Below are 6265 nucleotides of genomic sequence, written 5' to 3' on the forward strand. Positions count from 1 at the left end.
CCTTTGAAGTCTGCCTGAAAAAGCAACAACTCCACTTTAAGGACAAGCACTGGACAGGAAGCGGTGTAATCTTCCAATCGGAAAGCACGCAAGGGTGAAATTGTAAATACATGTCAGCTGAACTGAGGCTTCAGGTTGAGTGTGCAGAAAGAGAACTACACCGCTGTTAACTTAAATAAATACAATCTTTATAACAGCGATTGTAAGAAAGACGGCTAAGTGGAATGTAGACTCGAGAGGGAGAGGGAGAGGGAGATGGCGATGGCAGGCGGCTGTCCCTCTGCGCTGACCCAATCAGTGTCTTGTCATGGGATGGACGGCGGTGTCAGTGCAGGTAATGTAAGGAGGACGCCTAACTTTCATTTGATTTGGGGAGTGTGGGAACGCCTAAGAATGTGTTATTTTATTCACAAAGGTTATCTTCATTTTGCTCTTACACCCAAGCAGCATTCCTTGTTGCGGGTTAGATTGCTGTAATATAAACAGGTATTTTTATAGGATGTATAAATGAATAAATTCACAACGACGGGAGTGCTTTATTGTCCAGTTTGTCCCACTTCATGCTTACTAAATTGTCTTGCTTGATATCTTTGACAAATGTCCTATTTTAAAACACATGCTAATTAGATTTCATAACATTTTAAATGAGCAATTCAAGTGCAGTGGTACCCAAATAATAAACTATGCATTACTTATTTCCCTATTTAGTAATGCAGAACCCCCTATTTCCTACCCACTGTATTCTTTCCCCTCCCTTAAAATCAGTTTGCAGACAAAATGAACTGATTGTTCCAAATGTGGGATACTATAAACCTATGTGACCAATTGTACAGTACAGTGTGCAGTTAATTCCTAATTTGAGTTAAGATGTCTGTAAATGTTTGTTGTCTTTGTTTCTTCAAAACAACAAATAAAATGGGGGGGGGGTGTAACCTAAATCAAAAAATGTTAACTCCGCCAAATATGAATTATCTTTTATTTAAAAAAAGAGAAAAAAAAAATAATCCAGTTTAAAACAAGATCCATTTGTTACACTTCTGAAGATAATATTTGTACAGTGCTGTGTGTTTAGGGTTCCAGTGAAAGGTGTAGACCAGACACTGTTTCCTGCACAGGTCAGAACCTGAAGGAGTGGCTATGGGAGCAGTGTGAGGACATGTGTCTGCATGATGCGGCCTATGTGGGAGACCTGGACACCATCAAAAACCTCTTGTGAGAGGACAACTTCAAACGGTGAGAGACCAGCATCACTAGGGACCAGTCCAGAGCGTCTCCTAATGTATGTTAACATGTACAGTTGACCTTGTCTCTGGCATGACGTCTGGTGAAAAGCCTGGTTTACTCGAGTAAAATTAACTGAATGAAAGGAAGAGAAATTTAAAGCAAATGTAAATGGTATGATTATAGATTTCGAATTTACTTTTGTTATGTCATAATTATATAATTCTGTTAAAACAGAAAAATCAGTATGTATAAATAATAATATTAATAACATACATCTCCCCCACTGTTGCAAATTCAGTTGCTAAAAGATCCTTATTAGTTTGTGATATAGAATATGAAATGGCAGTTTAATAAACATTGAATAAGTAGTATAGTCAAATCATGGTAGTGTATATTAAAATAACTAGTTTTACAGCATTTGTAATAACTTCTTTGTGTTCAAGATACATTTTTACATGTGTCTTGAAGACAAGAAGTTAAGTGTGACATACTGATGGATGGATGAACAGACAGACAGAGCAATGCCTTCTTGTGTCCCTGCAATCTGATAAGTAATGTTAATGCCATGTCCCCTCACAATAAGAGTTTTTTCAAGTAAATATAAAGTGTGACGTACATATACAGCTGCCTCCCATTATATTCCAAATAATAAAGTAAGCCACGCTAACCCTGCCTGCTCCTCTCCCCCAAGTCGGTATGGTGCTGTGGCTGGCTGCCCTGCACCCCCCTGCGCATTGCCGCCACGGGAGTTGCGTCAGCTTCCTGATTAGAGAGGGTGCTGAGGTGGACCTAGTGGACATCAAGGGGCGGACTGCACTCTATGTGGCCGTGGTCAACGGACACCTGAGCTGCGTGTGAATCCTGCTGGAGGCAGGGGCCGACCCCAATGGCAGCAGACACCACCGCAGCACGCAGCATGGGTAAGGAGGGTGGACATCCTCCAGGAGCTTATCAGGTGAGGACACGGCGCTTCACTTCAGATCTGGGTTAGTTGGTGCAGTAGTATGATACATAGGGTCTGTCCAATTGCAGTCCTATTCAATCCTATTTAGTAATTTAAGGTCAGCGCCTGGGTGTTCACATCATGATCGCTTTCCATTAGATAGTTTTCTGTTTCTGTCTATGAAAATGTTGCATTGATTTTAAGAGCTGCAGTTACAGTAGTGGTCCACTGGGTGTCATTGTGTGCTATGCAATCACATTCAAAGAAATTAGCACTCCATATGGCATCTAGCTATCTCTTTGTGCAACCTTAAGATCCTGTTAGTAGTAAAAGTAGGTATGTTAGTTACCACTCATTTTACGAAAAGTAGTACAGAAAGATAATAATATAATTAAATTGTTTATCCATCAAGTGGAATTATTCACTGTATTTAAATAAATGTTTTTTTTTTGTTTTGTTTTTAATGACCATTTGGGCTATTTGCAGCCCTAGAAGGTAAAGTAAGAAATTAACTTACCAAAGCACTCGCTCACTCACTCAACCAGATCTCGCCATCTGTCACTGAACAGTTTTATTTCCTATTTAATTTTAAAAGTTAAGAAAATATAGAATGCTGGTGTAATTCCTTTTGTGATCTGCATAGATGTTAGAAAGTTTAGAAATAAGTTTATTTGAAACTGAATGAGTGTTCCGGGATGAGCATTCAATGTACAGTTCTGTTTTGTTGCTACAGTAGCATTATTTTTTAATAAAAAGAAATTGTAAATTTATTTGGTTTATACTGTGGGTTTGTCATTTATTTAGCATCCTGCTGAAATTTATGAACAAGTGCATACTGAACTTAACATTTTACCATAGTAAAATCATAGCAAAATATAATAATGCATAGTGAAAGTATGGTAAAGCACAGGTAATCATTGTAAAATGCAGAGAGGTGTGGTAAAGCATATATAAAAAAGAAACTTGGCAAACCGTGGTAAACGCACTTCTAACCATGGAGAAAACTACAAATTTAACCTTTTGTAAAGGGACATTTATTGTTTGCATTTTTTTTTTACTTCTAGATATGTATTGTAATAATCAGGGACAGACTATATGAATATAAAAATTCATTTGTATTCCAGATTCGGTGCTAATATGGATGTTGACCAGCAGCTGGCTGAGTGCCCCCTGCTGCCTAATGCGTGGCGCTTCACCTCCCTGGTGGTCTGCCCGCTCTACATCAGTGCCGCCTACCATCACCTGCACAGCTTCCAGCTGCTCATGCAGGCCGGGGCCAACCCTGACTACAACTACTGTGGCCCGGTGAACAGGGAGGCGTTCAGCAGGGGTTCCCCCACCTGTATCCTGGACGCGGTGCTGAGACACGGCTGTGAGCCTGCCTTTACCGTGCTGCTCATTGAGTATGGAGCCAACCTGAACCTGGTCAAGTGGGAGGTCTTGGACCCAGAGACCATGGGGAGAATCAAAGTGAACCATGATGCACTGCAGCTCTTCAGACAGGCAAGAAGTATGCTCAATTTTTCTTTTCTTTTTTTATTATAAGACGGCTGTAAATGTGTTACTAGTTTTAAATTGAAATGTTATTCCAGCATAGCCACACCATGCTATGTGAACTTTCATGTAAATTTTGTTTGCCTATAATATTCAGATTCTTTACCCTGACACATTTTACTGTACAAAGGATTCTTTTTTTTTAAATGTCTCTTTTTGAGGCTGTGGAAAATAAGTTGACCTTGAGTTGAGAGGGACATTTATTCCTTTTACCCTCTTAAGATTATTTTGTTTCTGAGACTGCCAAGCAGACTCTGTCCATGCCCCCGTCATTAAGACACTGTGTAACTTAAGCATCCCATAGAGGGGAGCTTGTATGAGTTTGCAAACCTGTAACCGCATCTACGTCTATTAAGCTGACAACTTCATTTTTTCATTGTTGTGAAAACTCCTTGGACAGAATCTAACGGCACCTTTTACTTTGGCCTGGAAACCAAGATGGCAGACATATTGAGGTTATGTGACTGTTTGGTTTCCAATCTATAAAGACCTAGAGCTTTGAAATAATGGTTTCATATTTGCTACACATATATATTCTCTGATTCCCTAGGTGAAGTTTGATTGTGGATGATTTACAAGAATAAGTAGCCCTTTCCAGTGTGGCTGTAGCCGGTGTATAAGCTTTGCATCTCAAACACTTGAGGTAGTGACTTCATATGTGCAGGGTTATATGAACAGTTCATGATAAATGTGTTGACGACCATGACATTGACCTGTGACCTAGTATGGCTGGCATATTGAGGTCATGTGACTTTTGAATCCACAGCTGTATAGATACAGTACAGTTTTAGTTATTTTCTTAATCTGTGGTAGACAGCTGCGTTATTTGATTTTCATTATCCATGTTATCCAGTACAAATGAACTGTTTGCCTGCCACATTGCATTAAACTCTGGCAAAATCAACGTGATGTCTCCATTGCACATGGTGTCCACTAGAAAATGTCACTAGTGGATATATCAACGATACAGTTTTTTCACAATTCCATTTTACTTCATGCTTACCAACCAATCGATCTGATTTGACAAACCCCCTTTAAATGAAGCTGCCAGGGACTTAGTAGCAGTCAGTTGGGTGCTGCCTTATCTTCTGAAATGGAGTTGGGGTTTGAAGCTGGGGTCTGGGAGGCAGCACTAATTAAAATGTAATCCCAGCCACTGTCACCTCTGTAGGTTCTCCCCGGACGTTGACATCACTGTGCCGCATCACCATCCGAAGAGTGCTTGGAAAACAGCAGCTGAAAGACATTCAGAGCCTATCAGTGCCCCACAACATCAAGATCTTCTTGCTCCATAAAAACATTTAAGGAGCAACTTGCATGAAGTTTATAGGAGTTGCACAGAGCCTCTTTCGAATGTTCTTGATAAACCAGATACATTTCTGGGGTAATCTCAGTGTTTTATTTACAGTACCTATGTAGGGTCTCCTAATGTGACTTTTTGGTTTTGAGATCACGGCATACGTGCACGCAGCCTGGATATCTGTTATCATGTGGAATTTACTGTGTTGCTATATGGAGTTCTGCTGAAATTGCAGGTTCTCTGTAGGGGTGTGTGGTGCGGTAGAGTCACAGCCCAGGTGGTCTTGGCAGGGAGATAGACTTGGATACAGAAAACTGCAGGTTAATGTGCTTGTGGAAGGGTGGTGGGTAATTCATTGACACAGGAGACAGACAGGTGTACTTGAAAACACCACACAGATGCCCAGTTTTGTTTTCAAGGTGCAGTTTTTCTTTTTAGCCCGCAGAGGGTGCTGTTGTCCATGGTCTGCTTACCAACTATGGTAAAAAGAACCACGGGAATACCAAAAGACAGTAAAAGGTCCAGAATGCAGGCACACTTACAGGTGCTCCAAAGAATAATCCAAAAACAGAAGGTGAAAGGAAAAAGGAAAATAAAACAGTAATAAAACTACAAATAAATGGTGCTGAACTTGGCAGCTTTATCATGGTCGTCGCTACCCGCACGACCCAGATCTCCGACATACTCTAGCGGCTCCCTCAGCCTGCTATATACAATATTTCGGGGTCTGCCCAAGGATTCCCCACTATCTCAATCTTTCTCCCGGCTGGTTCTCAGTCCTGGACCAGTGCTTCTGCACGCTCCACACATCTAAAAGGGCAGACCTGAGGAAACAGTAGAGCGTTACCTTATAGGGCTACCAATCTCCCCAAGACCTGCCTCCCAGCCACTCAGAGAGAGAGAGAGGGAAAGTCCACACACCCTCTTTCCCACCTCCCTGTGTCACTGCCATGACTCACAGGTGGGTATTGGACGAGTGCTGCCCTCTTCCTGCAGCACTATGAACACGCCAGCAGAGTCAGTACAGATCTCCCCCTGCTACAGTGCTCTTTATTTACAAATAAACAAAAATAACACTGACCAAACCACTATACAAAATAAACAGCACAAGGGCCAAAACAAAAGGTTCTACAAAAACTCACGAAAGTAAACACAGACAGCACAGCATGGAACACAAAACATACCTCCACCTCTATCAAAAACATCAATTTCTTTAAACCCGTTGCACCAATTTTATACAACAG

General features: G+C 41.1%; 1 pseudogene; it reads left to right on the forward strand.

The window, feature by feature from the left end:
* The first annotated feature begins 255 nt into the window (after positions 1–255).
* On the forward strand, positions 256–5026 carry LOC121321929 (annotated as a pseudogene).
* The last annotated feature ends 1239 nt before the right edge of the window (positions 5027–6265 follow it).

This window comes from Polyodon spathula, chromosome 10 (genome assembly GCF_017654505.1).
Source record: "Polyodon spathula isolate WHYD16114869_AA chromosome 10, ASM1765450v1, whole genome shotgun sequence".
In the NCBI taxonomy this organism is placed as follows: Eukaryota; Metazoa; Chordata; class Actinopteri; order Acipenseriformes; family Polyodontidae; genus Polyodon; species Polyodon spathula.